Here is a 23389-nt window from a genome sequence, read left to right on the forward strand (position 1 = left end):
CAGTCTCATTGTGTTGGAATTGTGGGGTACCCATAATTGGTATAGGCAAGCTTGGGGCCGGTGACAAGCTAGAGTTTTTGAATAGCTTCTGAAGTATTGAGACGGTCGTTCCTATTAGCACAGGTGGCTTTCTAACACTTTTAACCACTTGCCGACTGCGCTATAGCCGAAGGACCAGTACAGCACGGTTGTCCAGTTTTGGGAGGGAGTCCATGGACGTCCTCCCAGAACACCACACCCGGGCCTGCTTTGTAACCGCTGTGTCCTTTGGACACAGCTGATCACAGATTGGGGTAAAGGGCCAATCACAGCGGCTCTTTGCCATGTGATCAGCTGTGTCCAATCACAGCTGATCACATGTAAACAGACTTGTGGGTTTTCGGCAGTCCTTTCCTTACATGCTGTGTCTGTGAGGAAAGGAAAATCGATAACAGACAAGGCTGGTCAGTACATGGTTTACATTGATTATTAGTGCAGCCCCATCAGTGCCGCTTAATCAGTGAAGCTTCATCAGGGCTTTGTCACCACTGATGTGTCCATCAGTGCAGCCCCACCAGTGCCCATCAGTGCAGCCTCATCAGTACACATCAGTACAGTCTATAAGTGGCCATCAGTGAAGAAGAAAAATTACTAATTTGAAAATTTGAAAAATGTTATAACCAAAACTAAGAAAACCGTGGGGGTTTTTCAAAATTTTTGGTCATTTTTTCATTGGTTTAGCAAAAAATTAAAAAAACAGTGGTAAATAAATACCATCAAAAGAAAGCTCTATCTGTCTCAAAACAAATATAAAAATTTCATATGGGTACAGTTTTGTATGACCGCGCAATTGTCATTCAAAGTACAACATCACTGAAAGCTGAATGTTGGCCTGAGCAGGAAGGGGGTGAATGTGCTCAGTATTGAAGTGGTTAAAATGTTTGTAAATCTCTGACATGAAATGTGAACAAAACATATCCCTCTGTACTGTGTACTTGTCTCAGTCCAGAGCACTGAGTGTCATTTTTGTTTGCTGCTTCATTCCTCTGCTATCAGCATGAATCACTTCTGATAAGTTTTCTGGACACCAAGAGAAAAACGACGACAGGTAGGGACCTCGAACACATGACCTGTGAGTGACAGCCTCAGCTTTGTTTCTGTGTGAAAGGGGGAGTGTACCTTCCCTTCAATCAGCTCTCAGAGCTTTCCTCACTGAGCTCTGCAGTGTGTAGTTTCAACTCTCTGCCCCCTGTTTTCTGAAAGCTCAGGCAAGCGTTATAAATTCTGGACTCTGCAGGGATGTAGAGAAGAGAGGACTTTAGATAAACAGGTACAACGTACATAGGAGGATTTGTTTCATCTCTATGTATCACCTGAGACCAGTCACTACACTGTGTATATGTAAGAGTTTACAACCACTTTAAACTGGCCATACACCAGTAGAATTTTGTTCAAACTTTTGTAGAAACTTTGAAAAATCATGAAAGCATTTGATCTTGCCATTGTTAAAGCGGAACTATACTCATCTCCAAACCTGCAATGCACTGTTCCGAAGTTCCCCTACCGGCTGTTGACATCATCGGGCTGCCGGGTCCCGAACGCCAGCCGCTGTCATTGGCCGGGCTAGGATGACATCACTCTGGTGCATGTGCGGAAGTTTCATCTAATTCGGCATTGCCAAATTTGTACAGTGAGCTGCGCCTGCAGGGGTGGACAGGCAGGTAGGTAGCTTGTATCTTCTCCATTAAAAATCCTGCCTGTTCACCCATTTTTATTTGGTACCCAAAGTCATCTAATTCTGTTTGAAAACCCTTAAATTTTCATCCAGACCTGCTACTTGAATGGAATCTCAAACATTAAATAGTTTTTTGGGTTTTTTTGTGCCTAGAACATGTGCATTACAATATGTATTGCAATATTATTTCTTCTGAACGAAAAAATGCATTCGCAGTTAGAATTTCGTTAGTTCCAGTGAAATTATCCATCTTGCTCCTTCAGATTTTCTCATCATTGCGGTTAAAAACAAGCGTCAATTTCACCCCCTTAACCAATAGAAAAACAAACGAAAATTGTGGAACAAAATTTTACTGGTGTATAGACAGCTTTAGTCATCATTTCTGTAAGGAGGTGAGGGTTCACATTTAAAAAGGTGACTTTGGATGAAGAGAAACTGTCACTTTCCTCTGAATGGGATACTCTTTAAAGGGTTAGTTCTCCTGTTCAGGAAAAATGAAATAGTGAACTAATATCGTACAAACTGACTGACATCTCAGCGGCCACGAAGGTAAGTATAGCAAGGAGGGTGTACGGAGTTCACCTTTTTAGGTATGGATATTTTATACATAGTTACATTGGCCCAGTGGAACAATGCATAGACCTGGCAGATGGCCCTAGAAACTGGAAATGTTCAGTGACCTCCACTCGCCTCCAGGTCTCTGGAATTATTCTCTAACTACTAAGCCGCTCGCAGCAACTACGTATGTAAGGTACTTTGTATTTTGCATACTCCTGCCTGCAGTTGTGTTCATTTTTAAAGTGGTTGTGAACCCTTACATATACCTTACATATACCCAGTAAAGTGAATGGCCTCAGGTGATACACAAAGATGAAACAAAACCTACTACATAAGTTGTACATGTTTATCTACAGCTGTATGTCCCCTACATCCTTTCATAGTCCTGAATTTATGAAGCTTGTCTGAGCTGTCAGAAAAAAAGGGGCAGAGAGCTGAAATTACACACTGCAGAGCTCAGAGAGGAGAGCTCTAAGTGCTGATTGGAGGAAAGGGACACCCCTCCCTTTACACAGTACAGAGGAACAGAGCTGAGGCTGTCAATCTTAAGGTGGAAATACACGATTAGAAAATCGACCAGTCAGTCATCTGACGACCGAGAGGCGTTCATTGGTCGAAATCGTGGCTCACGTTAACCAATCTAAAAAAATAATACGTAGTGTTGACGTCTTCCGTACAAGTGGAAGTGATGCGGTGTGCGTGTGACCTTGTAGCCACGCCCAGAACGAGCGATATACACAACAATTACCAGCAATGAGTATAATATCGTTTATTACATGACCTATATATATAATCTGCAGAATTCTGGTTTCATTATCTCATTAGGCCGATCTACTTTTAACATTTGGATTTTTCATTCGTGTTTACGAAGATTCCTTGGACATAAACATCCGGGTCATCTTCTGTTTCCGCTCATGCGTGATTGCGCTTGATATATTTTTTTTTCGTACGACCGTCATACCACCGCATAGAAAATTGGTCGATCGTATGCGAAACGACAACATTTTTCACTGTTGTTCAACCGGATTTTTTCGTTCACAATATCGTTATCGGTTAAAACATCCTGCTCATCAACGAAGAGAAAATTGTTCGATCAGTGGTTCTGCTAAATTTTTCGTACAATTTTCTTATCGTGTGTACGGGGCATGATTGAGACAAGTACACACTATAGAGTGAAGTGCTTTGTTCATATTTCATGTCTGAGGTTTACAGCCACTTTAATGAATTTATGTATACAACATTTGAAAGCTTCAGACAGAAAATGGTTTTAGGTAAAAGAATATAGTGTGCCGTAAAATGGAGATACATTTTAAGATATAGACTGTATTTCCACAGACAGTTTATTTAGGTTGTACCAACTTTGACCATATTCACATCTATAAGCTTTATGTGTATGAAGAACCCCATAGGCAATGATGTCATTCAGATGCCATTGTGCCACATTACAAAATTCTGCAATTTAAACATATTTTCAATAGGATGTAATATTTATTCCTATATTTCAAACAGAACTAAGGCCATTAAAAAAATATGCATTGCAGCACTTGATTATAAGTGTGTCTGCTCATACAGTTTTCTCTTAGCCCCCCTGCAAAGTCCCATAGATATCTGTTGAGCATTGTCCCTGCTGATTCACAAGTCACACCATGGATCATGTGAAACACAAATGAAGGAGGATTTAGTTTAATCAAAGAAGACAAAGGAAGTTTTTTTTTTAAGAAAATCAGAAAAGGGTTCATTTAGGCATGCAGCAAGGACTGACACACCTCTGAAAAGTGATCCACACTCGGATTGCTTTTTAGAGGTCTTTGACAGGCAGTAGGGAAGCAATATGTCACCGCCTCACCACCTGTTTTAACCTCCTAAATGCTGCACTACTGCGCCACAACCATGAGCATTGTAGGGCAGCCCCATTTGAATGGGTCATGTTTGGCACGTGGTAGTGACATTCAATTCCTACTGTGGCATGTGTACACCTCTGACCACTGCTTTTGTACCTTAAGGGGGAGTGGTTGGAGGGACAGTTTACGCTCTGCTCAGCTGTGTGTTTCACTCCCCCCAACCACAATGATAAACTAGCCCTATAAATTAAAAGCTGCGATCTGTGTTTATTAATGAATCTGATGTATAGCAGACCGCCTGAGCTCCTCCCTATGACGCTTTCACTCTTATTGTGGGTATTACTTATAATAAGCTCATTATGAGTAAAACAAGGTCAGGTGGTCTGCTATATCATATTCATCAATAACCACAGATTGTGGCTTTTTACTCCAGAGTGTGGCTACTTACTTCTCTGACTGCGATTGATTGCAGAGTGGAGGATGAATCAAATTGGAACCAGTATCTGCAGCTAGGTCTGTGTAGAACTTTGGAATTTCAGCAGAGCATTTGAATTCTTGTGATAAAAAGAGGTGAGGCCTGTGCATAGCAGAGTAATTGGATTTGGTAAATGTATGGGCTGTGATAGGGAGTCTTTAGTTGTACTTAAATCTAATAAAGAAGCGTGACTGTGTTCTACAGCCAGAAGAGGGCATCAATGAGATCCTGACCATATACAGTCTCATGATTAAAGGGAATGGCCTTTCCAATGCACGAAAGCTTTTAAATATTTTATACAAAATGGAAACTTTTTATGCATTTTGACTGCTGATGTCTACAGTCAATTATTTTAATGGCCACCGTTTATCACTATAAGAGCCAGTAGGTTATTCCCACTGCTTCAAGTGTTTGTAAACATCAGACATGAAATATGAACAAAGCATATCCTTCTATAGTGTGCACCTGTCTCAATCCAGAACACTGTGTAATTTCTGTCTGCCTCTTCCTTCCTCTAGGGGAGGGGAGGGAGGGATCTCCAACACACAGTGATTGACAGCCTCAGCTCTGTTCCTGTTTGCTGTGTGAAGGGGGGGCTGTCTCTTCCCTCCAGTCAGTATTCAGAGATCTTGTCAATAAGCTCTGCAGTGTGTAACTTCAGCTCTCCAGCCCCTTTCTCTGACAGCTCAGGCAAGCTTTATAAATTCTGGATTTTGAACAGATGTAGTGAAAAGAAGACTGCAGATAACAGGTACAACTTATGTAGGAGAATTTGTTTCTCTGTGTATCACCCGAGGCTAGTCACTTCACTGGGTATGTGTAGGGATCCTTTCACATGGGGCAGACTCTGCTAGCAGATCTGCCTGCTCAGTGGGGAATCTGTCTGTTGATCCCTGCTGAGCAGGCGGATGACAGATTCATGTCTACTCTGCTTATGCAGAGCTGACACAGACACAGCCCTCTGCCCTCTTTGGGCAGTCAGATGTAAACGGACCTCCTGTCCATTTACATCCAACTGTTATCCGAGAGAATCCGCTAGATGGATGGGAACGGATCCCCCATCTACCTGTTTTTAGCGGATCAGATGCAGGAGGGTGCAAACGGACACATGTCCGTTTACATCAGCTGCTGCACAGAGGGCAATGGATGGTCCAATTGGGTCCACCTGAAAAATGGACAGATGGACCTGATCAGTCTGCCCGTGTAAAAGGAGCCTAAGGGTTTACACCACTTTAAAGCCTGATTTGTGGTATCCATTAAAAATAGAAAGTTGATCTTTCCTTTGAAGGTGTAGTAAAAATCAACTTTTTAAGGCCTGTTTTGACGGACGTTTGCTGGCTTCAGAACTTCTTATCATAAAAAAGGTTATGGAAATACAAAAGCAGATACAACAAATCAACTGCACCTGCAATGAATTTTGAATGACCTCAAAATCATTTCAAACTGCTGTCAAACACACACTGCATTTGCCCATTGATGTTCATTAATACAGGCCCTAAATACACTGCTCAAAAAAATTAAAGTAACACTTTGAAAACCTCAGATCTCAATGGGTAAAAATCTCATGCTGGCTATCTATACTGATATGGACTGGGTAATGTGTTAGGAACGTAAGGATGCCGCATCGTTTGATGGAAATGAAAATTATCAACCCACAGAGGACTGAAATCAAAGACACCCCGAAAATCAAAGTGAAAAAATTATTCAGCAGGCTAGTCCATTTTGCTGAAATTTCATTGCAGCAACTCAAAATGGTAGTTTGTGGCCCCCATATGCTTGTATGCATGCCTGACAACGTCGGGGCATGCTCGTAATGAGACGACGGATGGTGTCCTGGGGTATTTCCTCCCAGATCTGGACCAGGGCATCACTGAGTTCCTGGACAGTCTGAGGTGCAACTTGGCGTTGTCAGATGGACTGAAACATGATATCCCAGAGGTGTTCTATTGGATTTAGGTCAGGCGAGCGTGAGGGTCATTCAATGGTATCAATTCCTTCATCCTCGAGGAACTGCCTGCATACTCTCACCACATGAAGGCGGGCATTGTCATGCACCAAGAGGAACCCAGGACCCACTTGCATCAGCGTAAAATTCTGACAATGGGTCCAAGGATTTCATCCCGATACCTAATGGCAGTCAGGGTGCCATTGTCTAGCCTGTAGAGGTCTGTGCGTCCCTCCATGGATATGCATCCCCAGACCATCACTGACCCACCACCAAAACGGTCATGCTGAACAATGTTACAGGCAGCATAACATTCTCCATGGCTTCTCCAGACCCTTTCATGTCTGAAATATGTGCTCAGGGTGAACCTGCTCTCATTTGTGAAAAGGACAGGGTGCCAGTGGTGAACCTGCCAATTATGGTGTTCAATGGCAAATGGCAATCGAGCTCTATGGTGCCAGGCAATAAGCACAGGGCCCACTAGAGGACTGTAATGATGTGGAACACATGTTTCAGAGAGAAGGCCCATGGGCTGAATCCGGCCCTCCAGGTCATTTCATGTGGTCCACACAGTCTCCACCTCCACCTTATCTCCGCAGTCGGCTCTAGAGTGGAGAACGGAACTCTTCTGCCAGATCCTGTGCTTCTCTGTGCAGCTGCGGAAAGGCTCGTCTTTGTCCCCCTTCCCTGTCTGGACTGCAAGGACTGACATCCTTCTATAAGTTACACTGTGAGCCTCCTGCGCTACAAAATGAACAATGCTAGTGAACGGGGGGCTGCTGGCACCCAACCATATATCAAATGGATACTAGAGTAGACAAATATATATATATATATATGTGCAGCGCTTATCCTAAATATTACCTACTAATAAATAAAAACAATTGTCATGGTTTATAAGTGACTAGTAGTGTATACTGTGAATAGTAATCCCTTATCGTGAAGTGAACTGATCCACTAAGGGGTGTAAAGTGAAAACAAAGAAGTGACTAAACATGGTACCATAACAAGAAACAGTGAAAACAAAAAGTCCAAATGGGACTGTACTGATGTGAATAGAAATGAATAGATAGTATATAAAGAATCCCTGAAATTGGGACCAATTGCTCACAATATAGTGATCACAGTGGCTCATAAATGCCAAATAAAATAAAAAAAACAGGTGACAATAAGTGAATCCCTAAATGAGGGATCAAATTCCACAACAGTGACAAGTGCTGTGATATAACATCCATTTTATCACCTGCACGTTTCAAAAAACGTTGGATTACTTGGTGTTCACGCACCTTTTGAACTTTTTATATATATTTTTTAATTTTTTTTTTTGGACTTATTGCATAATATTATTTAAAATCAATCGGTGTTGATGTTTTTCATAACATTATTTTTATATGTTCATATAATTTTGGTATATTTGTTTCTCCTGATGTTATATCACAGCACTTGTCTTTGTTGTGGAATTTGATCCCTCATTTAGGGATTCACTTATTGTCACCTGTTTTTTGTTATTTTATTTGGCATTATTGAGCCATTGTGATCACTATATTGTGAGCCTAACCCTCAGCCTGACTCTTAAAAGTAACCCCCATTTCTGAGTTGGTTCTGTAATATCATTGTATGTTATCCTTACGAAAGAGTTTCTAAACTCTAAAACAAAACTGTTACCTATTGCAGTTTAACAGTCCCTAGATCTGATGGTTGCATTAGTTTTCCTTTTCAGACTTTTTTACCCTTTTATTTGGACTTTGTAATCCTGCAAAAAACATAGTTCCTCTTCTAGTGTTGCTGTGCCCATTCATTCCACTGTATCTATAAAGGGGTTGGTGTCTGGCCATACACTAGTAGATATTTGGAAGAGAATATTTTTACAAACATTAGTACAAAAATTCTGTACATTCGATCAATGGATGAATGTTGTTTAAGAATTTCACTTGCTTTTAACATTTGATCTTAAAATAAATATAATCCCCTAAAAAAAAACACATACACTGTCCAAACATTTGTTCGATCAAAACCAATTTTCTCGTCACTGTGGTAGAAAACAAACGTCTATTTGGCCCCACTAACAATTATAACATCAAATGAATGGTCTTAAAATTAATGTATTTTTTTAATGAAAATATATGCATGTGTGGCCAGCATAAGGCTGGACTTTAAACATGTTATCCTCTTTTCATCTCCTTCACATGGAGGGCGGTTAGTATTTTATAGACGGAAGATAATTTTGTATGTGCTTTCAGATCAGTTCACAGTAAATGACACATATGTCAAAGTCAAATCCATGTATGTGTAGAGGTTGCCATTGCATAAAAATTTGTTTAATTTTGGGTGGAGGCTGATAGAAGTAGCACTTTCAAATATCAAGGTATAACAAATACCTCTTCAATGCCAGTTTTTTTTTAAATTCTGATTTATATACTTCTTTCTGGGGAAATATATTATGTCTTTTTGGTTATATAAATACATTTATGGGAAGTATGGCATTTATTAGGCGGATACAAGGGAACATTCACTTTTTAGAGACATCAGAACTATTTTTAAAATCACTTTCCTGACAAAGGCTACAGGAAGGGCTATTCTGACAAGCCGTTCCAGATTCTCCCACAAGTGATCTGACAGATGGACATGATGATGGAATTTGCTGAGTGTCACAATTGTTTGATATTGCTCTTACTGGTTTTCAGGTGCTTGCACTGTTGTCTACTGAGTCCCTAGAGAATCAGTTTTTTCTGCTCATTACCTAATCAGATTCTGGTTTGCTGAGAGCAGAATCTGTAATCATGCTGCTTCAGAAATCCTTACTCTCTGTCTTAAGGGCATGTTTACATTTGTGCGGTTCATTAGGGCAGTCCAGAAAAAAAGTGGGCTCTATGACTTACAAAAACACCCTAGTTATCAAGAAAGGACATAACATTTTTGTAGCAGCTCACAGCAATATACTATGGTGTGTTATCTTAGTGCGTTGGGATTCTCTTCAAAATGAATGGAACTACACTCATCCAATGCATGTAATGTGCACTGCCGCAACGCATAGATAAAAATCAGTTCTAAAGCTGAACTACAGACTGTAAATAATACAAATATGCACATCAGGAAGGTCAGTGAAAAATTTAAAGTCCTTTTCTACATATTTGTTAATGGTCCATGACTCAAAATATGGAAGCCAGAGGATCAGCAGGATTGAGGCTCACCCACCATAAGGTAAAGACTGGAGTTGGATTTAAGCCCCTCTCTTTGGGTCCCCAGGATTGTTCTTCATGCCCTGTGAGAGGATCCACACTTACTGCTTAAGGCCTCATGCACACAAGGTGTTTTTGTATTTCAATGGTTTTTATTAATTTTAAACGTTTTAACAAAGAAGGACTGAAGCAAAAGGTACGCCCACGCAGGGGTTCTCAATGCACAGAAAATACAAAGAGAACAATGCTATAATACCAATGGTGCAAAAGGCGCGCCCACGCAGGGGCTATCAATGGCACATAAAATGCAAAAAATGCAGTGATATGACACCAACAGTGAATCAAATCAAAGGCAGACATCTACTACCTCCCTAAAATCAGGCAAAAACAAAGAGGAAAAAAGACTAAAGGAAGAAGAAAAAGACAAGACCAGCAGCAGGGATCCGGGAACGCTAATACCGATCAACAGCCTAAACCCAGACTAGATGGGGGGAGCGTGGGAAAAGCATATGTCAACCACGGCTCCCATATTTTCAAAAATTTGCGTTGGGAGTTATTATGGATGATCGATATCTGTTCATTGAGTATCAGAGTGGTCATACGGTCCCGCACCCCCTGAACAGGGACAGATGTACTTTTCCAGGCTTGAGCAATTGTTCTGTTTGCCGACAAGAACAAATAGGAAGCAAACTTCTGCTGGTGAGGCAACAGGCCCGGTATGGGACAATATCGGAAAAGCATACCAGGCTTCCCAGCATATGGAGAGATGGATCAAGGTGTAAAGAAGGCCAAATACACGAGACCAAAAATCAGTCTCGCGCATGACCACCATGTATGTAACACATCTTCACGAAAGGCCACAACCCCGAAAGCGACGATCACTATAGATAGTTTGCCTGGGCTATACGGACCGGGACTGAATACCAATGAAACAATACTTTGTATGCCGCCTCCAGCGTGTTTGTATTAAATGAACATTTAGCTATAAACAGGCCTTATCCCAGTCCTTCAGATCCACGACCGCTCCCAAATTGCGCTCCCACTGAGCGACTATGATAGGGAAGTACACGTCGAGTTCATATTCAAAGATGCATACAGTAGAGAAACAAGACTCGGGGCGCTGTTGGCAAAGCTGTTCAAAGGCAGATTTCTGATATGGGAAGGCGGAAGTGCCACGCAGTGAGGTCAGCCAATGCCGCAATTGATGGTAATGAAAAATATCTGCTTGGGGAATATCCTGTGATTCCCGAAGAGAGTTCCAGGTGGGGAAAGACCAGGAAGTCAAGAAGTGTTGCATCTGCGAAAAACCATTGGCCACCCACCAGGAGAACGCCCCAGGTAGATATAAACCCGGCGGGAAGAGAGGAATATTAGTAATTGGGAGCAGTGGTAGAAAGGGTGACATCAAGCCACTGGAGTAGCGAACCAAGTCCCACACTTGCAAGCCATGGAGCAGAACTAGACTCAATGTCGTTGGACATAGAGCAGGGGGGAGCCATAGAAGCGCAGAATCCAAGGTAACATTTGAATTCCCCAAAAGAATAAGAAGGCCCTTGGAGTGTTGGGTAATGATGGAACAAAGATGTGAAAAGAATTTGTGCTGAAAGCAATTGGGGGCAGCAGGTGCGGGGGACTGCAGGAGTGCATCTGATGCAGTGTCTGTATCGTAAGCGGGATACGGGTCATCCGCGGGTAGCGGTGGTGGATCCAAAATCAAGGCCGGGGCTTCAGAAGAGACCGTCGGCGTGTTGGCCTCAAGCTCCGGCGCAGTCTACGAGCGCTGGAAGGTGGGCCCCCGTTTTTTTTCCCATCGGGACAGGCGAGCTGCAGAGATACGGGGGGGGGGGGTGTAGCTGGTGAATGTCTCACCCCCCCCCCCCCCCGGGAGTCAGTGGATCTGCTGATGTGTTCGGTGGGCGAGAATGCGACTACTGTGTGGCCATCTTAGGTCGCTGCTCACGAGCCACACAGGGTGTTTTTGCAGCCACTTTTAGGGGTGTTGGGCGTTTTATTTTTTACTGCTTGTAAATGGACCTCCATGTTATCCTATGTGTCCATACACATATAGATTTTTAGCAGCTTTTAGTGGCAGAAGTGTTTACAGGCAGGAAGATAAAATAAGGAGTAGCAGCGTTTTGGCAGAAAAGACGCTTGATGCATCTAAACGCAACTAAACACGTGTTAACACGCTTGAGCGTTAATTAATTTCAATGGCCAGAATAAATTATTATTATTGCCAATGAAATGAATTAACATCCAAATGCTTGATTCTTGTAAACGCACCTAAAACGCTGCTGCCAGGAGGAAGGCTTCGAGGAGAGTTTTTTTTTAACATGTGTGCAGGAGGCCTTATTCTACATGGCAGAGGGCATTGTGCATGAGGGTACTCTGCATGAACAGCCAGTTCCTTCCTTATACAGATCCTCTCCCAGCTGAAACTTAAACCTCAAAGCAGCAATTTACCAGTAAAAAAAAATTAAAAAAAGATAAAATTAAAATATAAGGATAAAAAAAATTATGTTCGTTTTTGATCAAAGTGATGACAAAGTACAAAGGAGCAGGTTAGATAATTGTTCTCAAAATAATGAAACTTTAATTGCAAATGTGGTTTTTGTTTAGGAAAAGGTGAACATAATGTAATGCACATATTCTACATAGTTACATTAGTCAGGTTGAAAAAAGACACATGTCCATCTAGTTCAACCAACTGAAAAAATAAATCAATAGAAAACCTCCATATACTGTACAGAACCCTATACCCATAGCTGATCTAGAGGAAGACAAAAAAATCAGTAAAGCATGATCCAGCAGGGAAAAATAATTCCTTCCTGATCCCCCTGGAGGCAATGGGATATTCTACTGATCAACAATCCATGGTGTTATTACCTGTAAATATTGATATCCAGTTATATTTTGCGTATTTAGGAATGCATTGAGCACTTTTTTTAAATAATCTACTGAGCTGGCTAGAACTAGTTCCTGAGGGAGTCATTCCACATTTTCACAGCTTTTACTGTGAAGAAACCTTTTCATTTCAGGCATAAAAGAAACCTGTTTAATAAATCTAGGATTCCATTCAAAAAGCAGGTTTGGATGAATTTTTAGGGCTTTCTAACAAAATTAATTGATAATGATGACAAGATCGAATGCTCTGAGGAATGATTTTTCAGAATTTTCTACTGATGTTATGACCTGCTCTATTTTTGGTTTGGAGCAGCAGGGAAGGGTAAATAGTTAAAAAAGGAGTTTAGTTCCCCTTATTCAAATAGATATTTTTTTCAATAAAAAATTGTTCTATTTTCAATCACCTATATTGTCTTATTAGATCTAAATTTCTGATGGAAAGAAAGCAGCTAGATCAAATCAGACTATGAAGAAGGGTTGAATTATAATTATTATACAGGATATATATATTGCCAACTGTTTGCTCAGCGCTCTACAATATAAAGGGAGACAATACAGCAACAATACAGTTCAATACAAGAGGGTTAGGAGGGCCCTGCTCCTTGGAGCTTACAATCTATTTTATTTTTTATAATGCAGCTGTATTTCACAGTTACACTATTGAATAAATGACACTGCAGATAAACAAATATAGTTACACGATATACACATATAGTTGGGATCTTATAATGAAATTGGGTACTCGGTGTTCCACAGTTTATGCTAAATGAGAAATTTGGTTATTATTTACCTCCTGAATCTTCCAAATTATAAAGCATATAAGCCATACCATGCTGGTTTTGATGTTTTCTCATTAAATCTGGATTTTAATTGATGCTGCAGCACTCCTGACAATTCCTCACTCTGTTTGTATTACTGAACATACTATTGCTCACATTAAATTGTACAGTAGGCAGTTTGACAATAATATTGTCTTCCTTTATTTCTCATTTAAAGGCCTTGTTACTCATTAGTAGACAGAGCACACAGATTTGCACAAGTACTTTAGCAAGAGTCTTTAGATGCCCCCAACAATCACGTCCCTTTCAGCTACAAGGGTGGACCCCACCTTATGTAGTTGCGTCACTGTCATAGCAGGAAAATGTTATCAGGGGCTGCTGTGTAACAGTTTCTGATGTGATGAGTGTCCAGAGGAAGACTAGGGTACACACCTCATCCTCTCCGTCTAATCAGCTATACATACTGATACCGTATGGGCTGACTGTAAATAATGTAATTCTGTAGTTCTTACAAATCCATATGTGCTTAAAGTTAGTCTGCAAACGCCCATCTAACCACAATAGATTGGAGAGACCAGCATCGTGTTTGCTGAGAACCTATAGCTACAGTAACATTTGCTTATGACACATGTTTTCTTGCCAGATGTCAGTTTTTTTCAGCAAAAATTAGAAAATGGAAGTCTGGGTGGTTTTAATTGGCATCCATGAAAGACTTTTCAGTAGTGTTTGGATACAAAGATTTTATAGGATATGCATGAAAAAAAAGAGATCAGCTTGATGTATATAATATTATCAGGGTGTAATAATAATTTAAAAAAAATCTGTGTATAGTTTTAACTACATACATACACTCAACAGCCACTTTATTAGGTACACCTGTTCAATTGCTTGGTAACACAAATTGCTAATCATCTAATCACATGGCACAACTCGATGCATTTAGGCATCTCGACGTGGTGAAGATGACTTGCTGAAGTTCAAATCGAGCATCAGAATAGGGAAACAAGGGGATTTAAGTGACTTTGTACGTGACCTGGTTCTTGGTGCCAGTCGGGCTGGTCTGAGTATTTAAAAAACTGATGATCTACTGGGATTTTCACGCACAACCATCTATAGGGTTTACAGAGAATGGTCCAAAATAGAGAAAGTATCCTGTGAGTGGTAGTTGTGTGGACATAAATGCCTTGATGTCAGAGGAGAATGGGCAGACTGGTTGCTGCAACATTGAAATGGTAGGGTCAGAATTTGGCTTAAACAACATGAAAGTATGAATCCATCCTGCCTTTTATCAATGGGTCAGGCTGGTGGTGGAGGTGTAGTGGTGTGGGGGATATTTTCTTGGCACTAGCAAGTAGCATGTTATACCTAATAAAGTGGCTGGTGAGTGTACTGTATGTGTATAATATGTCTTAAAAAGTATAAATGAATATAATTTAACATTACATTATGTACAGTTCCAGGAAGTTACGGCTTTACACAGTTAATAAGCAATATAATAGTTTACATATTTTGCCTGGAGTAATGCAGTCACATCTTCTAACAGGCAGACATCATCATAACAGAATTTACAGAAGAAACATTTTTACAGTTGATTCCCTGAGGGGGGGTGTAAGTGGTGAAAAGAAGGGGTTAGTTATGTATCTTGTTTGAGGCAAATGGTGTGGGGGGAGTTGTATGTTCTTGGTGGTAAAGCTAAGTATAACGCTTGTAAATACAGTTGCAAGAAAAAGTATGTGAACCCCTTTGGATTACGTGGAGTTTTGCATGAATTGGGCATAAAATGTGCTCTGAACGTCATCTAAGTCGCAACAATAGAAGAACACAGTCTGCTGAACATAATACTACACAAACATTAGATGTTGCCATGGTTTAATTGCACATAACATGTAAACATTCACAGTGCAGGGAGGAAAAAGTATGTGAACCTTTGGACTTAATAACTGGTTGACCCTCCTTCGGCAGCAATAACCTCAATCAAACGTTTCCTGTAGTTGCAGATCAGACCTGCACAACGATCTGGAGTCATTTTGGACCACTCCTCTTCACAAAACTGTTTCAGTGTAGCAATATTCTTGGGATGTTTGGTGTGAATCGCTCTCTTTAGGTCATGCCACAGCATTTCAATGGGGTTGAGGTCAGGACTCTGACTGGGCCACTCCAGAAGGCGTATTCTGTGCTGTTGCAGCCATTGTTTTGTTGAATTACTTGTATGCTTTGGGTCATTGTCCTGTTGCATCGCCCATCCTCTGCGGAGCTTCAGTTGGCGGACAGATGGTCGTACGTTTTCCTGCAAAATGTCTTGATAAACTCTGGAATTCATTTTCCCATCAATGACAACAATCCATCCAGGCCCTGAGGCAGCAAAGCAGCCCCAAACCATGATGCTCCCTCCGCCATGTTTTACAGTGGGGATGAGGTTTTGATGTTGGTGTGCTGTGCCTTTTTTTCTCCACACATAGTGTTGTGTGTTCTTCCCAAACAACTCAATCTTGGTTTCATCTGTCCACAGTATATTTTGCCAGTAGTGCTGTGGAACATCCAGGTGCTCTTTTGCAAACTTCAAACGTGCTGCAATCTTCTTTTTGGACAGCAATGGCTTCCTCCGTGGTGTCCTCCCATGTACTCCATTCTTGTTTAATGTTTTCCTTATTGTAGATGTGTCAACAAAAATGTTAGCATGTGCCAGAGATTTCTGTAGGTCTTTAGCTGACACTCTGGGATTCTTCTTTACCTCATGCAGCATTCTGCGCTGTGCTCTTGCAGTCATTTTTACAGGACGACTACACCTAGGAAGAGTAGAAACAGTGCTAAACTTTCTCCATTTGTAGACAGTCTGTCTTACCGTGGACACATGAACATCAAGGCTTTTGGAGATACTTTTGTAACCCTTTCCAGCTTCATGCAAGTCAACAATTCTTGATCGTAGGTCTTCTGATAGCTCTTTTCTGCGAGGCATGGTTCACATCAGACAGTGCTTCTTGAAACCAGTAAACCCAAAACAGGTGTGTGTTTTTTAAGGGCAGGACAGCTGTCAGCAACACATCCAATATCATCACACTGATTGGAGTCAAGGTTGGCTCACTCCTGGCTCCAATTAGCTCTGGGAGAAGTCATTAAGCTAGGGCTTCACATACTTTTTCCTCCCTGCACTGTGAATGTTTACATGTTATGTGCAATTAAACCATGGCAACATCTAATGTTTGTGTAGTATTATGTTCAGCAGACTGTGTTCTTCTATTGTTGTGACTTAGATGACATTCAGAGCACATTTTATGCCCAATTCATGCTAAACTCCATGTAATCCCAAGGGGTTCACATACTTTTTCTTGCAACTGTATATACTGTCAGCCCCTGTGCCTCCACCCATTTTGTCCAAACCTTATCAAATTTTGGGGGCAATTTCGACACAGGTACGTTTGTACAGAGGCAGAGCCTTATTAATAGCGGTTTGTACCATAAATGGAGTGTGAAGCTTTCACCAAAGTAGAATATTACACCTAGTATAAAATGCTGAATAAAAAATAAACCTTTTTAAGTGGTAATAAGTATTGATATTATCAGTGATACCTAAAAGCATAATTGAAGGGTGCACTCCCAATCTCAGGCCACCAACTGTTAGTTCCTATCACCTTCTGCCAAATAAACTGGAGGTGCAGGTCCATACCACATGGATAAAGGACCCAGGAGCAGTCTGACACCTATGGCACAACATTTGGATAGATAGTGGAGAGTCTTAGTGAACTTTCGTATGCCCCATGAATGAGTATGAGTTGTGTAAACCTTTTCCTAGCAGAGAATATAAGTGGAAGGTATTATCCAAGGTTTTCAGGCCAGTCTTCATCCATCAGCTCAGGAATATGTGTGTAATAATTGTTTATAAGAAGCTCTAAAGCCTCTACTCTCGGAGTTACTCTTCCTTCTTCAGCTGTCCTTGTAAACCCATTTTTCTTTAAAGGGTTTCCAATAACAGACTGCTCATGCATGAGTGTGTAGAAAGGATAATTATGGTTGTCCAAGACAGCTAATCACATTTACCCATACTGCACTAGAAATATCAGAACAAAAAGCTGTTTAATTGCCTTTGCCATCAAAAACAGTTCTTCCTTCTTGATGATCAGGAATGGTCACTTTATGCCCTTACATTTCAGCTGGCAGTTCTTATACGTATAGTACTCGCATGTAAACATAGCCCTTCTGAAATACTGATTGCATCTCTACATGGTATAGAAATACTGAATGCATCTCTACATGGTATAGAAATACTGAATGCATCTCTACATGGTATAGAAATACTGAATGCATCTCTACATGGTATAGAAATACTGATTGCGTCTCTGCATGGTATAGAAATACTGATTGCGTCTCTGCATGGTATAGAAATACTGATTGCATCTCTGCATGGTATAGAAATACTGATTGTGTCTCTACGTGGTATAGAAATACTGATTGCGTCTCTACATGGTATAGAAATACTGATTGCGTCTCTATGTGGTATAGAAATACTGATTGCGTCTCTACATGCTATAGAAATACTGACTGCATCTTTGCATGGTAGAGAAATTCTGATTGCGTCTCTGCTTGGTAGAGAAATACTGATTGTGTCTTTATATGGTGGAGTAATACTGACTACATCTCTACAGTAATAACGTGAGCTGTGTCTTCACACCAGGTGTGGAAGATTATATTGGATTCTGAGATTTTGCTCTCTAAGATCGTATTTGTTTTTTGGCCTTTAAAGCTAGATTACCATGATTGCCTTGCAGTTTTGCACAGTAAAGTCACGATTCAATGTGAGACTATTTATTTGAATGTATATCCGCAATTCAGTACAGACTTGTCCTTTTCCAGGTCCATGTAAAAGCGCCGTGGTACAAAACACTATGAGCTGTTACATGGAAGAGGGAGTCGCATGCTCGCCAATACATGGAAGAGCTGGGCATTTCCCTTTGCACCTGGAGGAAGAACACAGTGGCCCAGGTGGGTGGGAGCAATAATTACATGGCTATTTTCCTTTGTCCTCCATGGGCAATGCACAAGTCACTTTAACCCTTGTTCCATAAACTCAAATTATTATGCAAAAATGATCTGTAATGTTTAATTTGCAAAATGATAAAATATTAAATATTGGTTACTTCTTTTGCAAGTTCCTTGTACAGTCATGAAATAACCCCCATGTGCCTCCCTGCTGCTATATATGTGGCCTCTTCTCTACCATCCATCCAGCTCTCGTCTGTCATTTGTGCCCGGTGTCAGATCAGCTACAGGCCGGGGTTCACTCTTCTTGGTTTAGTAACAGGAAATCCTCTGTCCACACCATGGTGGGAATAGGAAGGTGTTTACTGATGGGAAGGGATTCTGTGTACGTGTTCTTGTGTTGGATCGTGTTTGTACTTGGTTGCAAGACACATTCATAAACACTCATCACTCCATCTATTAAACATCCCCGAGTAAGACATAAATATTGGAGAGTGCCAAGTTACAAAGGTCATTAGATGATCCACTATTCCCCATCAAAGCGATGCAGTCTATACTGCTCTTCACATATAAATTAGCGTACAATATTAGATTGTAAGATATTAAGAGCAGGGCCCTCCTAACTTGTATTGTAACTGTACTGTCTCCCTTTTATATTGCAAAGCGCTATTGTCACTATATAAAGCCTGTATAATATTATAATATAATAATACATATATATATATATATATATATATATATACATACATACATCCCCCCCATTAAAGTGATTTTAACCTTTTTTTGTTGTTTTGTTTAAGAACAATACATGTTATACTTACCTGCTCTCTTCAATGGTTTTGCACAGAGCAGCCCTGATCCTCCCCTTCTGGAGTCCCCCATCGGTGTTCCTCCCCCTGCCAAGTACCCTTCTTGCAAGCCAATTGCTCAGGAGGGTGCTCATGCTGGCTCAGTCCTCATAGCCCCACTGCCTGCGTCCATAGACCCTCCCACTCCCTTGTCATAGGATCTGATTGACAGCAGCAGGAACCAATAGCTCCGCTGCTATCAATCTGCCCTATGAGTAGGGAGAGAATGGAGAGACCTGCTGCTCTCATGCACAGCACTGGATCGAGAGCGGGCTCAGGTAAGTATTAGGGGGGGCTGGACACAGAAGGTTTTTTTTACCCTAATGCAGAGAATGCATGAAGGTAAAAACATTTAAGGTTTTATAACCACTTTAATTCTGACCTACCTGCTCTCTAATTATATTAAACCGGTCAATATTAACTGATCCCCTCCCCCTAGTGAATACACATGTAATACTCTTCTAAAAATGCCTGTATACATTTTCAAAAAAGCTCATAAAAAACTCCTGAAAATCACCTTGCTCAGGTGTGAATGCAGCTCAGAGGCTGAATATGATTATTGTAGTTCTAAATGCAAGCAGCGTAGGTGCCTGAATTTGACCTGGTATCAGCCTTTTTTGCAGTCCCTGTACAGCAGGATTGCAGTGACAGAGGAAAAAGCACTACAGGGAGCCAATCAGCCTTGAAACATACTGATTGGTTAAGAAAGGAGAAGCAAACCCATCACTGCACTTCTATTTTCACTGTCCATTATCAGGCTAGGGGGCAGATAAAGTCAAACGTGGGCTCAGAGGAAGTAGGTTGAAGGATGCTGGCTGTCAGACTGAGTACATCAAGCATCAGAAATAGTACTCCAGGGGATAACTCTGGGTTAAACCCTTCAAGTGACAGTAAAGACTAATTATTATTATTATACAGGATTTATATACCGCCAACAGTTTGCTCAGACAATATCGGGAGACAATACAGCAACAATACAGTTCAATACAAGAGGGTTAGGAGGGCCCTGATCCTTGGAGCTTAAAATCTAGGAAATTAATATTGTTCTTAAAGATTCTGCCTCCCTCTCCTCTCCTCCTACTTATGCTGCATACCCTGTATAAAAAAAGGTTTGCGTATATACTTATTTTAAATCTGGTCTGGTCCAGTCTCAGGTTTGACTTTATCTGCCTGTGTAATGGAGTGCTCTACAATGACTGTGAATTCCCAGAGTCATAACATCACCCACCAGCTACCATTGCCCCTCTGTTGTCGGTGTTGCCTTCTCTCCCCTGTAGCAGCTGCTCCCTGCCACAAGGAGCCTGAGCCTCTGGATCATGTTACCAGATTGGGCAGATTAAAAAGGTACATACAGGTGAAACTCAAAAAATTAGAATATGGTGCAATTTATTTCAGTAATGCAGCTTAAAAGGTGAAACTAATATATGAGATAGACTCATTACATGCAAAGCAAGATAGTTCAAGCCGTGATTTGTCATAATTGTGATGATTATGGCTTACAGCTCATGAAAACCCCAAATCCACAATCTCAAAAAATTAGAATATTGTGAAAAGGTGCAATATTCTAGGCTCAAAGTGTCCCACTCTTTGCATGTAATGAGTCTATCTCATATATTAGTTTCACCTTTTAAGTTGCATTACTGAAATAAATGAACTTTTGCACGATATTCAAATTTTTCGAGTTTCACCTGTAGACAGATCTTTTTTTATACAGTCTATGTAGCATAGGTAGGAGTAGGTGGGACCGTGAGAGGCTGCATATTGTAAGAATATATTGTCGTTAGCTTTGTCTTCCACTTTAACCCCCTGGTGGCCCTTTAGGTGAGATTTAATACCTGGGAGGCAGCAGAGCTTTTGTGCCCGCTGTGATTGACTACATCCGTCACATGCTCAGGAGCCTGTCCTACTTGCTACTGACCAGAAGCCATGACCAAGAGCTGTCACTGACAGCTCAGTCAGTGTGGTGGGAGCACACAGTGAGTGGGCTTCCAGCACACAGCCTTATTCCGCAATGGACGCATACATTAAAGCCCATCCTTCTTGTCACCATATTTATGCATTACGCGGTCGGCATGAGGTCAAAGCCTAATTTTGCTGTTTTTATTATCATATCTTTTATTGGGATATTCATTTTTATCTTGTTATTTTTGGCTGGAGTTCTGCTTTAAGCTCTCATCTTCTGACTCATGCTGAAATAGGACAGATTGCTGAAAACAACTTAGATGCTGTTGATGATATGTTTTAAATTCATTTTATAGTAAACCGCATGTCCAGCAGTGTAGTGAAGTGATGTTGGATCTGGTCATACTTGTACAGAGGATTACAGTAAAACATAGCTCTGTATAAAACTAAGAATTATCCGGCTCTTTGTCTGAATTCATATTAATATTTAAAACACCTCAATAAACAACATTTGGCAATAATCAAATAAAAGCAGGAAAGAGAGGAAGTACGTTTTTTTTTTCTGAGCAATTCTGTATAACAATCGATTTTATGAAACTGTGAAAAAGCATTTCCGTAAATTTAATGTGTTGTAATTGTTTATTTTTTATTGGTTCCGAAATGTGGGAAACACTAGTATATTTTTGGTTAGTACATATTTTCATTTGTTATTGTTTACATGAGTCATTTTTTAATTGACTCGCATTTCCACATTTCATGAGGTGAGCCATGTACTGTACATACTTTCAAATTCTCCTTTAGTAGTACGGAAGGTCATTTGTTTATTATTCCTGTAGACATCTGCTGATAGTACAGGATAAGCCATGTACAGGCTTGATTGCCTTTGGTTAGAGCAGAATCATAGCTTGGCACACAACAGTAAGCACATGCTTCCTGCTGATTGGAGAGTTCTACTGGGGGGGGGGGGTTGAACCTCTGCAGAGAGACCACTGCATCTACACAAAGAGCAAGGGGTCTTACTGTGCAGCACTCTGGCAGGACTGAAGCTATTTTCTTAGCAAAACCATCTGTTAGACTTAGCGCACCTTTGATTTTATTTTGATGCTTAGCTCTTTTATTATTATTATACAGGATTTATATAGTGCCAACAGTTTGCTCAGCGCTTTACAATATAAAGGGAGACAATACAGCAACAATACAGTTCAATACAAGAGGGATAGGAGGGCCTTGCTCCTTGGAGCTTACAATCTAGGAAATTAATATTGTTCTTAAAGATTCTGCCTCCCTCTCCTCTCCTCCTACTTTTGCTGCATACCCTGTATAAAAAAAGGTTTGCGTATATACTTATTTTAAATCTGGTCTGGTCCGGTCTCAAGTTTGACTTTATCTGCCTGTGTAATGGAGTGCTCTACAATGACAGTGATACTGACAGTTCAGTTGGGCTTTAAAGCACAACTCTGGGCAGAAAAAAAATAATCTCTTGCAGTGTGGTTGTACTACAAGGGTTATTAGCTTGTTTTGTCTTGTCTCCCCCACGATACAATGGTGGACTGCCCTTTGTGTCCTCACATCCAGAGCACGGCCATGGACCCTGCTCTGGCCTTGATAATGTCAGGACCCTAGGCTGCTAGAGGGCGGGGGTGCAGAAGCCACAGGAACCAGTCTAGCTTCAGGAAAGAGCAGAAGATTGGGTAAGTATATTTCCCTTTTTTGTTCCCCTAGATGTAAACAGCTATGGGCACAGCCCCACTGCAAGGGATAATTTTTTTATTTGGGAACTGGACTTTAATGCTTGATGTGGTCACTGGTAGCTGTTCCAGCACATTCTTGCTGAGATTCACTTCACTGAGCGCCTTATTACTATGGTATTGTAGAAGAGAACTGATACTGTAGCATCGTTTTCAAATTTATCTCCGTATAACTTAGTTTCCACTTATTTATTTGGTGCTTATTCTGGGAATGAATGGTAAAACGAGGGAAAAGGGAAAGTATTGGGCATTGTTTTTAATAGACAATCAGGTTAAATTCTCTAACTTGCACTAAGGATCCATTCACCCTATAAGCAATGGGCTATATTAGGCAGCCTTGCCCAATACAGTCCCAATGCAAAGACAAGGCAATTTGCCCTTTGTCCTATTGTTTCTGAGTGTGCTGAAAAAATTAGGACATGTTGCATTTTTACGCAGCACAGTTTGTTGCAACGCATTACAACACGCTGCAGTAAGCTGTGTGATGCATTGTAAAAACAATTCACACAGCCCCTTCACAGA

The 23389-nt window shown here is 40.8% G+C and overlaps 1 protein-coding gene across 1 annotated transcript in view; it reads left to right on the plus strand.

The window, feature by feature from the left end:
- Positions 1 to 23389, plus strand: part of IFT140 (intraflagellar transport 140) — a 168298-nt gene that overhangs the window by 113153 nt on the left and 31756 nt on the right. The gene's annotated exons all lie outside the window — the stretch shown is intronic.

The sequence above is a fragment of the Staurois parvus genome, unplaced genomic scaffold, assembly GCF_062004578.1.
Source record: "Staurois parvus isolate SC_StPar_1 unplaced genomic scaffold, SC_StPar_1.0 ptg000018l, whole genome shotgun sequence".
Lineage (NCBI taxonomy): Eukaryota > Metazoa > Chordata > Amphibia > Anura > Ranidae > Staurois > Staurois parvus.